The sequence below is a fragment of the Aegilops tauschii genome, chromosome 4 (genome assembly GCF_002575655.3).
Source record: "Aegilops tauschii subsp. strangulata cultivar AL8/78 chromosome 4, Aet v6.0, whole genome shotgun sequence".
NCBI classification, from domain to species: Eukaryota; Viridiplantae; Streptophyta; class Magnoliopsida; order Poales; family Poaceae; genus Aegilops; species Aegilops tauschii.
The window spans coordinates 41,363,663-41,378,811 of NC_053038.3; positions in this window are offsets into that span (position 1 = coordinate 41,363,663).

The following is a 15,149-nucleotide window of genomic DNA, read 5'->3' on the forward strand; positions in this document are numbered from 1 at the left end:
GCACGGGCGTGAACAGCGTGCTCCACCATGGCACACCCCCGACCAGGGCCTCTGGCGGTCATCACGAGCACGGGCGCGGCCATGGCGCTCCACCATGGCGCACGCGAGCACGGGCACAACCAAGGCCTATGGGCAGGCGCCGCGAGCACTAGCGCGACCAGGTTTCAAGTGACCGTCGGCTAGCAAGGGCGGTAAGCGGCGCTGGCGGCGTGAAGTGCATAGATGCCAGTCAACGCACATTACCTGTTTGTTGAAATGTCCAGGAGGAAAATGCCCAGGATAAAAAGGAAAATGAAAAAGAGATAAACACTTGAGTAATTTATAGGTGGGACCCTCATCTGACTTAGCATATTGTCCACACAAGCACGCCACGTCAGCCTGGTAGGTGGGCCCAACTTGTCAGTTTTGCTGTTTTTGCAAGCTTGATACGTCTCCAACGTATCTAAAATTTATGAAGTATTCATGCTATTATATTATCCTTCTAGGATGTTTTATATGCATTTATATGCTATTTTATATGATTTTTGGGACTAACCTATTAACCTAGAGCCCAGTGCCAGTTTCTGTTTTTTTCCTTGTTTTTGAGTTTTACAGAAAAGGAATACCAAACGGAGTCCAATTACCGTGCTAATTTTTGATGATTTTTTCTGGACCAAAAGAAGCCCCGAGAGTAAAAGAGTTGGGCCAGGAGAGTCCCGGGCTGGCCACAAGGGTGGGGGGCGCGCCCACCCCCCTGGGTGTGGGCCCCAGCCTCGTGGACGGCTCGGAGACCCCTCTGACGTGAAACCTACGCCAAAAATTCCTATAAATACAGAAGCCTCTAGAAAATAACCTAGATCGGGAGTTCCCCCGCCGCAAGCCTCTGTAGCCACCAAAAACCAATCGGGACCCTGTTCCGGCACACTGCCGGAGGGGGGATCCCTCACCGGTGGCCATCTTCATCATCCCGGCGCTCTCCATGACGAGGAGGGAGTAGTTCACCCTCGGGGCTGAGGGTATGTACCAGTAGCTATGTGTTTGATCTCTCTCTCTCTCTCTCGTGTTCTTGAGGTGGTACGATCTTGATGTATCGCGAGCTTTGCTACTATTGTTGGATCTTATGATGTTTCTCCCCCTCTACTCTCTTGTAATGGATTGAGTTCTCCCTTGAAGTTATCTTATCGGATTGAGTCTTTAAGGATTTGAGAACACTTGATGTATATCTTGTCGTGCTTATCTGTGGTGACAATGGGATATCACGTGATCCACTTGATGTATGTTTTGGTGATCAAATTGCGGGTTCCGCCCATGAACCTATGCATAGGGGTTGGCACACGTTTTCGTCTTGACTCTCCGGTAGAAACTTTGGGGCACTCTTTGAAGTTCTTTGTGTTGGTTGAATAGATTAATCTGAGATTGTGTGATGCATATCGTATAATCATACCCACGGATACTTGAGGTGACATTGGAGTATCTAGGTGACATTAGGGTTTTGGTTGATATGTGTCTTAAGGTGTTATTCTAGTATGAACTCTTGAATAGATCGATCCGAAAGAATAACTTTGAGGTGGTTTCGTACCATACCATAATCTCTTCGTTTGTTCTCCGCTATTAGTGTCATTGGAGTGACTCTTTGTTGCATGTTGAGGGATAGTTATATGATCCAATTATGTTATTATTGTTGAGAGAACTTGCACTAGTGAAAGTATGAACCCTAGGCCTTGTTTCCTAGCATTGCAATACCGTTTGTGCTCACTTTTATCATTAGTTACCTTGCTGTTTTTATATTTTCAGATTACAAAAACCTATATCTACCATCCATATTACACTTGTACCACCATCTCTTCGCCGAACTAGTGCGCCTATACAATTTACCATTGTATTGGGTGTGTTGGGGACACAAGAGACTCTTTGTTATTTGGTTGCAGGGTTGTTTGAGAGAGACCATCTTCAACCTACACCTCCCACGGATTAATAAACCTTAGGTCATCCACTTGAGGGAAATTTGCTACTGTCCTACAAACCTCTGCACTTGGAGGCCCAACAACGTCTACAAGAAGAAGGTTGTGTAGTAGACATCAAGCTCTTTTCTGGCGCCGTTGTCGGGGAGGCTAGGTAAGCGGCACTCACACCCCGTCAACTAAGCTCTTTTCTGGCGCCGTTGCCGGGGAGGTGAGTGCTTGAAGGTATATCTTTAGATCTTGCAATCGAATCTTTTTGTTTCTTTTTTTATCACTAGTTTATAAAAGAAAACTACAAAAAAATGGAATTGAGTTTGCCTCATACGCTTCATCTTTTTAATATCTTTCGTGAGTATGATGGAAAGGAAAATTGTGCCAAAGTGTTAGAAGAAGAATGCATTAAAATTGGCACTAAATCTTTGAATGATGAGCATGATTGCAATGTTGTTAGTATAAATTCCTTGAATACCCATGATACTAATGATATGCAAAGCCACAAGCTTGGGGATGCTATGTTTGATGAAGATGATATTTTTAGTACCCCAAGTTTTGATGAGCAAATTTATTATGATGAAGCATGCCTCCTATTTATGATAATTATTGTGATGACATGTATGCTATAAAGAATAAAGATAACCATAAAACTTGTCATCATGATTTTAATTTTCAATTGGATTATGCTTCACATGATAGTTATTATGTTGAGTTTGCTCCCACTACTATTGATGAGAATAAATTTGCTTATGTGGAGAGTAGTAAAAATTCTATGCTTGTAGATCATGAAAAGAATGATTTATGTGATGGTTATATTGTTGAATTTATTCATGATGCTACTGAAAATTATTATGAGGGAGGAATATATGCTTGTAGGAATTGCAATAATATCAAGTTTCCTCTCTATATGCTTAAAGTTTTAAAGTTATGCTTGTTTTGCCTTCCTATGCTAGTTGATTATTGTTCCCATAAGTTGTTTGCTCACAAAATCTCTATGCATAGGAAGTGGGTTAGACTTAAATATGCTAGTCATATTCTTCATGATGCTCTCTTTATGTTTCAATTCTTATCTTTTATGTGAGCATCATTGAAATTATAATGCCTAGCTAGGGGCGTTAAACGTTAGCGCTTGTTGGGAGGCAACCCAATTTTATTTTTAGTTTCTTGATTTTTGGTTCTGTTTAGGAATAAATAATCCATCTAGCTTCTGTTTAGATGTGGTTTTGTGTTTTAATTAGTGTTTGTGCCAAGTAGAACCTTTGGGAAGACTTGGGTGAAGTCTTTATGATCATGCTGTAAAAAACAGAAACTTTAGCGCTCACGAGATTAGCTAAAACTTTTTACTAGAGAATGATATTTAGTTGATTCTTTTTGCAGATGATTACTAGACAAATTCCTCAGGTCTACCAATTTATTTTAGAAGTTTTGGAGTTCCAGAAGTATACGTTTGATACAGATTACTACAGACTGTTCTGTTTTTGACAGATTCTGTTTTCTATGTGTTGTTTGCTTATTTTGATGAATCTATGAGTAATATCGGTGGGTATGAACCATAGAGAAGTTGTAATACAGTAGATATTAAACCAATATGAATTTAGAATGAGTTCAAAAGTACCTAAGTGGTGATTTATTTTCTTATACTAACGGAGCTTACGAGTTTTCTGTTAAGTTTTGTGTTGTGAAGTTTTCAAGTTTTGGGTAAAGATTCGATGGACTATGGAATAAGGAGTGGCAAGAGCCTAAGCTTGGGGATGCCCAAGGCATCCCAAGGCAATATTCAATGACAACCAAGAGCCTAAGCTTGGGGATGCCCCGGATGGCATCCCCTCTTTCGTCTTCGTTCATCGGTAACTTTACTTGGAGCTATATTTTTATTCACCACATGATATGTGTTTTTCTTGGAGCGTCATTTTATTTTGTTAGTATTTGCTTTCTGTTATTTAGAATAATGTTTTGCATCTCTATTTTCAATAAAAATGTCAAGGATAGCCTTTACCATGCTTATTTTGCAAGTATACATGTTGCTGTTTCAAAACAGAAAGTTTACCGTTGTTGCAAAAATTCCCTAGAAAATTCAGAATGTGATAAAACGTTGAAACATTTTGCATAATAAGATCTGATAAATTTAATACAGTGGGAATTTTCTTTCATAATTTTTGGAGCTAGGGAAGTATGAATCTTGCTGCATTCTTTACAGACTGTCCTGTTTAGGCAGATTGCTGTTATGTTTGCATTGTTTGCATATGTTTGCTTGTTTAATGATTCTATTTGAGGATAGGACTATTCAATATGCAGAGGCATTTAGTATGCAATTTTGAATAATAATTTTAGTGATTTGCTACAGTAGAGTATGATAAGGTTTTTGCATTGGTTTATACTAACTTATCTCACGAGTCCTTGTTGAGTTTTGTGTGGTTGAAGCTTTTGAGATTTAGGGAGACCGTGATATGAGAGGAATCAAGGAGACACAAAAGCTCAAGCTTGGGGATGCCCAAGGCATCCCAAGATAATATTTCAAGAAGTCTCAAGCATCTAAGCTTGGGGATGCCCCGGTTGGCATCCCACCTTTCTTCTTCAACAACTATCGGTTAGTATCGGTTGATCCTAAGTTTTTGCTTCTTCACGTGATGTTTGCTATTCTTAGAATGTCATTTTATTTTGTTTTGCTTGTTGTTTGAATAAAATATCAAGATCTGAAATTATTACATGGGAGAGTCTTCACATAGCTAAATAATTATGCAACTACCCATTGATCTTCACTTATATCTTTTTGGAGTAGTTTGTCATTTACTCATGTGCTTCACTTATATCCTATGAGTAAATGGTTGAATTATTTGAATGTCATAAATCTGAAATTATATATGTTTCATATGCCTTTCCCATGGGGAGTAATGCCTTCACATATAAGAAGTAGAGGTGGTAAATTTATTGAAGGTTAGCAAACATTGTATTGGTCACTTGAACAATTCATGAAAGAATATTGAAGGAAGAGAGATTTCACATATAAATACACTATCTTGGACATCTTCTATGATTGTGAGCCCCATTAATTATTTTCAAACCTGAGCAAATTAGTTGAAGTTGGACAAGGAAGACAACATAATGAGTTATGCTTGGATATATTTGTATAGAAGTTATATTGTTATGGATCCTCTAACATGTGGTGCTTGCTATTTAGAACCCTTTGCTAGCCAAAATATCTGTACAAAGCGGGAATACTGCTTGTGCATCCGAATTCCTTGAACCAAGTTTATTCCATGAGTGTCCACCATATCTACCTATATGCGGTATTTACCTGCCGTTCCAAATAAATTTGCATGTGCCAAACTCTAAACCTTCAAATAATAATCTGTTTTGTATGCCCGAATCGCTCATGTAGCGACTAGGCTGTCAGTATCTTCCATGCTAGGTGGGTTATTCTCACGATGAGTGGACTCCGCTCATCATTCACGAGAAAATGGCTGGTAACTGGGATGCCCAGTCCTATGATTAATAGATCAAAAACAAAATCGCAAATAATTTAAACAAAACTCCCCTAGGATTGTTGATAGTTGGACGGCACCCGTTGTTTTGGACAAGCCGTGGAGTGTGATTGTTGGTGGAGGGGGAGTAAAATCTTTACTTTCTGTTTGGGAACCGCCTATAATGTATCTAGTATGGAAGATATTGGGAACTCTTGGTCGTTATATTGACAATGAAAGCATAACTCCCAAAATTATTTTCATCTCTGTTTTAGCTTCGAGCTCTGGCACCTCTGCAAATCCCTGCTTCCCTCTGCGAAGGGCCTATCTTTTACTTTTATGCAAGAGTCAGCAGTATTCCTTCTCATTCCAACCTACTCTTTAGTTGGCAAGCATCATGTGATGGGAAAGATCTAAGCATATATGGCCATTCAAATATATTTGATCATGAATTATTATTGTTGACATTATCCTTGAGGTAAAAGGTTGGGAGGCGAAACATTAAGCCCCTATCTTTCTCTGTGTTCGATGAATGCTATTTGTTCCAAAAATATGCTTTGAGTGGTAGCAATCATGGAAGACTATATGATAGTTGAGTATGTGGGATTTGCTAAATCAAAGCTCTTACATTGACCCTTCCTGAAAATAAGATGAATTGCAATTGTTTGATGACTGAGAACATAGTTTGTTAGTTTTCAAGAAAGTTTATGGTCTATGCTTTAACATGTGAATAGCTTGTTACTTGATCATGAAAAGTTTTATGAGTTGAGCTACTGTTATGACATATAATGATGCTAGAAAAGGTGATTGAAATTATCATTGATCAAACTTGTGCACCTGCTAGCATTCACACTTCATAAATTATTTCTTTTATCATTTACCTACTCGAGGATGAGCAGGAATTAAGCTTGGAGATGCTGATACGTCTCCAACGTATCTACAATTTATGAAGTATTCATGCTATTATATTATCCTTCTAGGATGTTTTATATGCATTTATATGCTATTTTATATGATTTTTGGGACTAACCTATTAACCTAGAGCCCAGTGCCAGTTTCTGTTTTTTTCCTTGTTTTTGAGTTTTACAGAAAAGGAAACCAAACGGAGTCCAATTGACGTGCTAATTTTTGATGATTTTTTCTTGACCAAAAGAAGCCCCCGGAGTAAAAGAGTTGGGCCAGGAGAGTCCCGGGCTGGCCACGAGGGTGGGGGCGCGCCCACCCCCCTGGGCATGGGCCACTGCCTCGTGGACGGCTCGGAGACCCCCCTGACGTGAAACCTACGCCAAAAATTCCTATAAATACAGAAACCTCCAGAAAATAACCTAGATCGGGAGTTCCACCGCCGCAAGCCTCTGTAGCCACCAAAAACCAATCGGGACCCTGTTCCGGCACCCTGCCAGAGGGGGATCCCTCACCGGTGGCCATCTTCATCATCCCGGTGCTCTCAATGACGAGGAGGGAGTAGATCACCCTCGGGGCTGAGGGTATGTACCAGTAGCTATGTGTTTGATCTCTCTCTCTCTCTCTCTCTCGTGTTCTTGAGGTGGTACGATCTTGATGTATCGCGAGCTTTGCTACTATTGTTGGATCTTATGATGTTTCTTCCCCTCTACTCTCTTGTAATGGATTGAGTTTTCCCTTTGAAGTTATCTTATCGGATTGAGTCTTTAAGGATTTGAGAACACTTGATGTATGTTTTGCCGTGCTTATCTGTGGTGACAATGGGATATCACGTGATCCACTTGATGTATGTTTTGGTGATCAACTTGCGGGTTCCGCCCATGAACCTATGCATAGGGGTTGGCACACGTTTTCGTCTTGACTCTCCAGTAGAAACTTTGGGGCACTCTTTGAAGTTCTTTGTGTTGGTTGAATAGATTAATCTGAGATTGTGTGATGCATATCGTATAATCATACCCACGGATACTTGAGGTGACATTGGAGTATCTAGGTGACATTAGGGTTTTGGTTGATACGTGTCTTAAGGTGTTATTCTAGTACGAACTCTTGAATAGATCAATCCAAAAGAATAACTTTGAGGTGGTTTCGTACCCTACCATAATCTCTTCGTTTGTTCTCCGTTATTAGTGTCATTGGAGTGACTCTTTGTTGCATGTTGAGGGATAGTTATATGATCCAATTATGTTATTATTGTTGAGAGAACTTGCACTAGTGAAAGTATGAACCCTAGGCCTTGTTTCCTAGCATTGCAATACCGTTTGTGCTCACTTTTATCATTAGTTACCTTGCTATTTTTATATTTTCAGATTACAAAAACCTATATCTACCATCCATATTACACTTGTACCACCATCTCTTCGCCGAACTAGTGCGCCTATACAATTTACCATTGTATTGGGTGTGTTGGGGACACAAGAGACTCTTTGTTATTTGGTTGCAGGGTTGTTTGAGAGAGACCATCTTCAACCTACACCTCCCACGGAATGATAAACCTTAGGTCATCCACTTGAGGGAAATTTGCTACTGTCCTACAAACCTCTGCACTTGGAGGCCCAACAACGTCTACAAGAAGAAGGTTGTGTAGTAGACATCAAAGCTTATCAGACAATCAGTGCTCTTCATTAGTCATTAGGCACATAGTTGGTGGTTTTTGGTGTCCTATCCAGAAAGTGGTACTAAGTTGTTACCCTAGCCCCAGCTGTGGTGGTTTTGGGTAAATAACTCTATTTGAGTCCAACAATAGTCTTATCTCGGTATGGACTATTTGTTGGAAAAGGATATGATTGTGATGGTTTGTTCCGCCTTTTCCTGGAGAATTTCTGTAATAGAGTCGTCAACCAAATTCATTCTGATGTGAATGAAACTGAGGTTTGGCATTCACGTCTTTGTCACATAAATTTTGGTTGTATGACGCGGCTGGCTAAGATGAATTTAATCCCGAGTTCTAAGTGCCATGCGTGTGTGCAAGCAAAGTAACCTCGTAAGCTTCACAAGCCTGCGAAGGAGAGACACCTGGCACCACTAGAGCTCATACATTCAGATCTCTGTGAGATGAATGGTGTGTTGACTAAAGGTGGAAAGAAATACTTCATGACTCTGATTGATGATTCCACTAGATTTTGTTATGTGTATTTATTAAATACAAAGGATGAGGCTCTACACTACTTTAAAATATATAAGGCTGAAGTTGAGAACCAATTTGAGAAGAAAATAAAACGAGTCCGGTCTGATCGTGGTGGATGATACGTCTCCAACGTATCTATAATTTATGAAGTATTCATGCTGTTATATTATCATTCTTGGATGTTTTACAATAATTTTATAGCAACTTATATAATTTTCTGGGACTAACCTATTGACCCAGTGCCCAGTGCCAGTTGATTTTTTCTGCTTGTTTTTTACATCACAGGAAATCAATATCAAACGGAGTCCCATAAATTGTTTGCCATGTTTTGCCTTCCTATGCCAGTTGATTCTTGCTCCCATAAATTGTTTGCTCACAAAATCCCTATGCATAGGAAGTGGGTTAGGCTTAAATGTGCTTGCCATGTGTTTCATGACGCTCCCATTGTGTTTCAATTCTTTACTTTTATGCGAGCATCATTAAAATCATTATGCCTAGCTAGGGGCGTAAAACGATAGCACTCGTTGGGAGGCAACCCAACTTGTATCTTTTTGCTTTTTTTTCTTCTGTTTTCACTAAAATACCCAATTATGCCTCTGATTATATGTGTTTTTGTGGTTTAGATTAGTGTTTGTGCCAAGCAAAGCCTTTAGGATCATGTTGGGTGATAGTTGATTTGATCTTCCTGAAAAATAGAAACTTTTGCGCTCACGAATAATTTTCATTTTTTACAGAAGCGTGATAAAATCCTGATTCTTTTTGCATAAGATTGATATACAAATTGCACAGGCTTTCCTAATTTTTCAGAATTTTTGGAGTAGTAGAAATATGGTTGGAGTACAGATTACTACAGACTGTTCTGTTTTTGACAGATTCTGTTTTCAATGCATAGTTTGCTTGTTTCCTAGTTTCTATGGCTTATATTGCTCAATATAAATTGTGAAAATGATATGCTACAGTAGGAATTGTGTGGAAATAATTATGAATCTTGTCTTTGACATTACCAAAGTGAAATGGTTTGCTCTTTATCATACTAACCTATCTCACGAAGTTCCGTTAAGTTTTGTGTGATTGAAGTTTTGGGTGAGATATTGATATGAGGAGAATAAGGAGTGACAAGACCCTAAGCTTGGGGATGCCCAAGGCACCCCAAGTTAATATTCAAGGAAGATCCAAGCAACTAAGCTTGGGGATGCCCCGGAATGCATCCCCTCTTTCGTCTCCAACATTGTCGGTAACCTCACTTAGAGCTATATTTTCATTCATCACATGATATGAGTTTTGCTTGGAGTGTCATTTTATTTTGTTAGAATTTGCTTGCTGTTATTTATAATAATGTTTTGCATCTTCCTTTTCAAAAAAAAATCAAGTATAGCCTTTGCCATGCTTATTTTGCAATCTATATGTTGTGTTTCAAAACAGAAAGTTTATCGCTGTTGCAAAAAGTCCTAGAAAAGTCAGAATGTGATAAAATGCTGAAACTTTTTGCGCATAAGCTCTGATAAATTTTCTACACTATGGTAAATTTTCATAATTTTTGGAGTTAAAAAAGTATGGATGCTCTTGCATTCTTTACAGACTGTACTATTTTGGCCGATTGATGTTATGTTTGCATTGTTTGCATATGTTTGCTTGTTTAATGATTCTATTTGAGGATAGGAGTATTAAATATGAAGAGGCATTTAATATGCAATGTTGAATAATAAATTTAGTGATTTGCTACAGTAGAGAATGATAAGGTTTCGCATTGATTTATACTAATGTATCTCACGAGTTCTTGTTGAGTTTTGTGTGGATGAAGTTTTTAAGATTTAGGGAAACCGTGATATAAAAGGAATTAAGGAGACACAACACTCAAGCTTGGGGATGCCCAAGGCATCCCAATGATATTTCAAGAAGTCTCAAGCATCTAAGTGAATCATCACAAATCAAATTTGATCCCCATCAACTTATCTGAAGACAGATATGACATCATGATTAACACCTTGGGATGCAAAAGAGGTTATTTCCCACTCACATGTCTTGGATTGCCACTTGGTCTGGTTAAACCCTCTGTGGAGCAATGCCTTCCTATGGTGCAGAGAATTGCAAAAATGTGGGAAATATGCCCTAGAGGCAATAATAAAGTGGTTATTATTATATTTCCTTAGATAAAGGTTTATTATTCATGCTAGAATTGTATTGATCGATAACTTAAATACATGTGTGGATACATAAACAAATACTATGTCCCTAGTGAGCCCCTACTAGACTAGCTCGTTGATCAAAGATGGTTAAGGTTTCCTAACCATAGACATGAGCTGTCATTTGATAATGGGATCACATCATTGGTAGAATGATGTGATGGACAAGACCCATCCGTTAGCATAGCATATGATCGTTCAGTTTTTGCTACTGCTTTCTTAATGTCAAATACATATTCCTTCGACCATGAGATCATGCAACTCCTGGATACAGGAGGAATACCTTGTGTGCTATCAAACGTCACTTCGTAACTAGGTGATCATAAAGGTGCTCTACAGGTATCTCCGAAGGTGTCTGTTGAGTTGGTGTGAATCGAGATTGGGATTTGTCACTCCATATGATGGAGAGGTATCTTTCGGCCCTCTCAGTAATACAACATCACAAGTAGCTTGCAAGCAAAGTGACTAAGGAGTTAGTTACAAGATGATCTATCAAGGAACGAGTAAAGAGACTTGCCGATAACGAGATTGAACTAGGTATGGAGATACCGACGATCGAATCTCGGGCAAGTAACATACCGACAGACAAAGGGAACTATGTATGTTGTCATAAAGGTTTGACCGATAAGGATCTTCGTAGAATATGTAGGAACCAATATGGGCATCCAGGTCCCGCTATTGGTTATTGACCGGAGAAGCGTCTCGGTCATATCTACATCATACTCGAACCCGTAGGGTCCGCACGCTTAACGTTTGTTGGCGATATAATATAATATGAGTTATGTATGTTGGTGAACGAATGTTGTTCAGAGTCCCAGATGAGATCAGGGACATGACGAGGAGCTCCAGAATGGTCCGGAGGTAAAGATTGATATATCGGATGATAGTACTTGGTCTCCGGAAGGGTTTCGGAAAGCACCAGATAATTATCGGATCGCCGGAAGGGGTTCCGGGAGGCCACGGGAGCATATTGGGCTAAATGGGCCAACGAGGGGGAGCACACTAGCCCACATGGGGCTGGCACGCCCCACCTCATGGCAGCCGGCCCTAGGGAAGGAAGGAAGGAAGAGGGCCAGCCCCCTCTCTCCTTCTCTTCCACATGCTGGGAAAGGAAAGGGGAGGGGGTGCCTCCCCTCCCGCATTCCCCACAAGCGCCAAGAAGGAAAGGGGGCGGCCAGGGCAGGCGCCGGCCCCCTTGGGACGTGCCCTAGGCAGCCTCCCCTCCCCCTCCACCTATGTATATTAGAGGAGGGGAGGGGGCAAAACACACCACGTTTCCAAGCCCTGTGCGGCGCCCCCCTCTCCCTCTAGTTCCTCCTCCGTCCACATCCGTTGTGCTTGGCGAAGCCCTGCAGAAAAGTTTCACCACCACCGTCACCACACCGTCGTGCTGCCGGAACTCATCTACTACTTTGCCCCTCTTGCTGGATCGAGAAGGCGAGGACGTCATCGAACTGAACGTGTGCTGAACGCGGAGATGCCGTGCGTTTGGTGTTTGATCGGTACGGATCGTGAAGGTGTATGACTACATCAACCGCGTTGATACCGCTTAGCGATCTACAAGGGTATGTAGATGTTCTCCCCCTCTCGTAGCTATACATCTCTATAGATAGATCTTGCGTGTGCGTAGAATTTTTTTGTTTTCCATGCAACGTTTCCCAATAGTGTTATCAGAGCCAGGTCTATGCGTAGAAGATATGCACGAGTAGAACACAAAGGAGTTGTGGGCGGTGATGTTCATATTGCTTCCCACCAATGTCTTCTTTTGATTCGACGGTATTGTGGGATGAAGCGGCTCGGACCAACCTTACATGTCCACGCACATGAGACCGGTTCCACTGACTAACATGCAACTTGTTTTGCATAAAGGTGGCTAGCGGGTGTCTATCTCTCCCACTTTAGTTGAATCGGATTTGACTACAACGGTCCTTGCAGAAGGTTAAATAGCAACTAGATAATCACTGTTGTGGTTTTGCGTAGGTAAGAACGGTTCTTGCTAGTTGCCCGTAGTAGCCACGTAAAACTTGCAACAACAAAGTAGAGGACGTCTAACTTGTTTTTGCAGGGCATGTTGTGATGTGATATGGTCTAGATGTGATATGATATATGTTGATGTATGAGATGATCATGTTTTGTAATAAGTTCACGACTTGCATGTCGATGAGTACGACAACCAGCAGGAGCCTTAGGGTTGTCTTTAATTATTGTATGACCTATGTATCAATCACTTAAGCGCCATGTAATTGCTTTACTTTATCGCTATGCATTAGCAATAGTTGTTGAAACAATAGTTGGCGAGACGACTCCGACGCAACGATGGAGATCAAGGTGTCATGCCGGTGACGATGGAGATCATGCCAATGCTTTGGAGATGGAGATCAAACCACAAGATGATGATGGCCATATCATGTCACATATTTTGATTGCATGTGATGTTTATCCTTTATGCATCCTATTTTGCTTAGAGCGATGGTAGCATTATAAGATGATCCCTTCACTTAATTTCAAGATAAAAATGTTCTCCCTGAGTATGCACTGTTGCCAAAGTTCGTCGTTTCAAAGCACCTCGTGATGATCGGGTGTGATAGATTCTACGTTCACATACAACGGGTGTAAGCCAGTTTTGCACATGTAGAATACTTGGGTTAAACTTGACGAGCCTAGCATGTACAGACATGGTCTCGGAACACTAGAGACCGAAAGGTCGAACGTGAGTCATATAGTAGATATGATCAACATGAAGATGTTCACCATTGGAGACTACCCCATCTCACGTGATGATCGGACATGAGTTAGTTGATTTGGATCATGTATCACTTAGACAACTTGAGGGATGTTGATTTAAGTGGGAGTTCATTAGTAATTTGATTAATTGAACTAAAATTTATCATGAACTTAGTCCTAATAGTTTTTGCAAATCTGTGTTGTAGATCAATGGCCTGTGCTACCGTTCCCTTGAATTTTAATGCATTCCTAGAGAAAGCTAAGTTGAAAGATGATGATAGCAACTACACGGACTGAGTCCGTAACTTGAGGATTATCCTCATTGCTACACAGAAAATTATGTTCTTGATGCACCGCTAGGTGAGAAACCTGCTGCAGGAGCTGATGCAGATGTTATGAACGTCTGGCAGGCTCGATCTGATGACTACTCGATAGTTCAGTGTGCCATGCTTTACGGCTTGGAACTGGGACTTCAAAAGCGTTTTGAACGCCATGGAGCATATGAGATGTTCCAAGAATTGAAGTTAATATTTCAAGTAAATGCCTGGGTTGAGAGATATGAAGTCTCCAACAAGTTCTTTAGCTGTAAGATGGAGGAGAACAGTTCTGTCAGTGAACACATACTCAGAATGTCTGGGTACCACAACCACTTGACTCAGTTGGGAATTGATCTTCCAGCTGAGAGTGTTATTGATAGAGTTCTTCAGTCACTGCCACCAAGCTATAAAGGCTTCGTGATTTACTATAATATGCAAGCTCCAACAGCATCGACAGTCAGCTAATAACATACCCCCGTCTATAGGTCTGCTTGTCGTGCTTTCCCCCACGCGCATTTCCATCGTGACGACAAAGTCCACCTAGGTGACGTCTCGCCGCTGGGTCCACCAACGCCGCCAACCATGTTTCACGGTCTCCATTGGTTTCAAATCATGTTAGCTATTCTGTTGATCATATACAAGTATAAAACAAATAATTTTCTAGTGTACAATGTAAAAGGTACATGTTGGCATCACTGTGATGGCTTGTGAGATCCGTTATTTTTGTTAATGGATGTCTAAAAAGGCATCACATGTGTAAACTTGAGGATAAATCATTTTTCTCTGAAGAAAAAGGTTAAGCTTGAATCTACTTAGTGAAGAGATCTAAACATGTGTGGACATTTAAGAAAGTGCCTGTAATGCTTAAACCTTTTAAGTAACAAAGCGCCATTTTATTATTATTTTTAAGTAAGTGTGATTAATAATTTCACAGACGATAGAAGTAGAGAAACGATGTCTAGCCTGATGACATGATTCGGGGTGAGAGAAATAATGTCTAGCCTGATGACATGATTCAGGGTGAGCTTCTTCCGTGTTCCACTTCTTGCACTTGTTGGTGAGTTTCCTTGTTATAGCTATGATAAATATGACGAATTGTTTTTTTAGACCCCAAATCTCTTCCCTGGTTTTGTTGTTCATATAATATGATATTGAAATTTGGAGCAGGTGCTTGCGCATTGGTATGTCGGGGAAGGAATGGAGCAGAGGGAGTCCTCGAAGACGAGGGAGAATCTCAGCGTGAAGGAAAGGACTACGAGGGGGTGTGAGTCGAGGGTGAAGACGGCGAGAAGATCATAGTTTACACTAACTTTATTCTATGTTTACTTGATTTGACTGTATTGTCACCTCTAGAAGACATTTGGAACTAGTTATAAATTTGAAACCACGTACTAGCATGAAATAAAGTACTTCCCAAAACATCTAACATTATGGGACGGAGG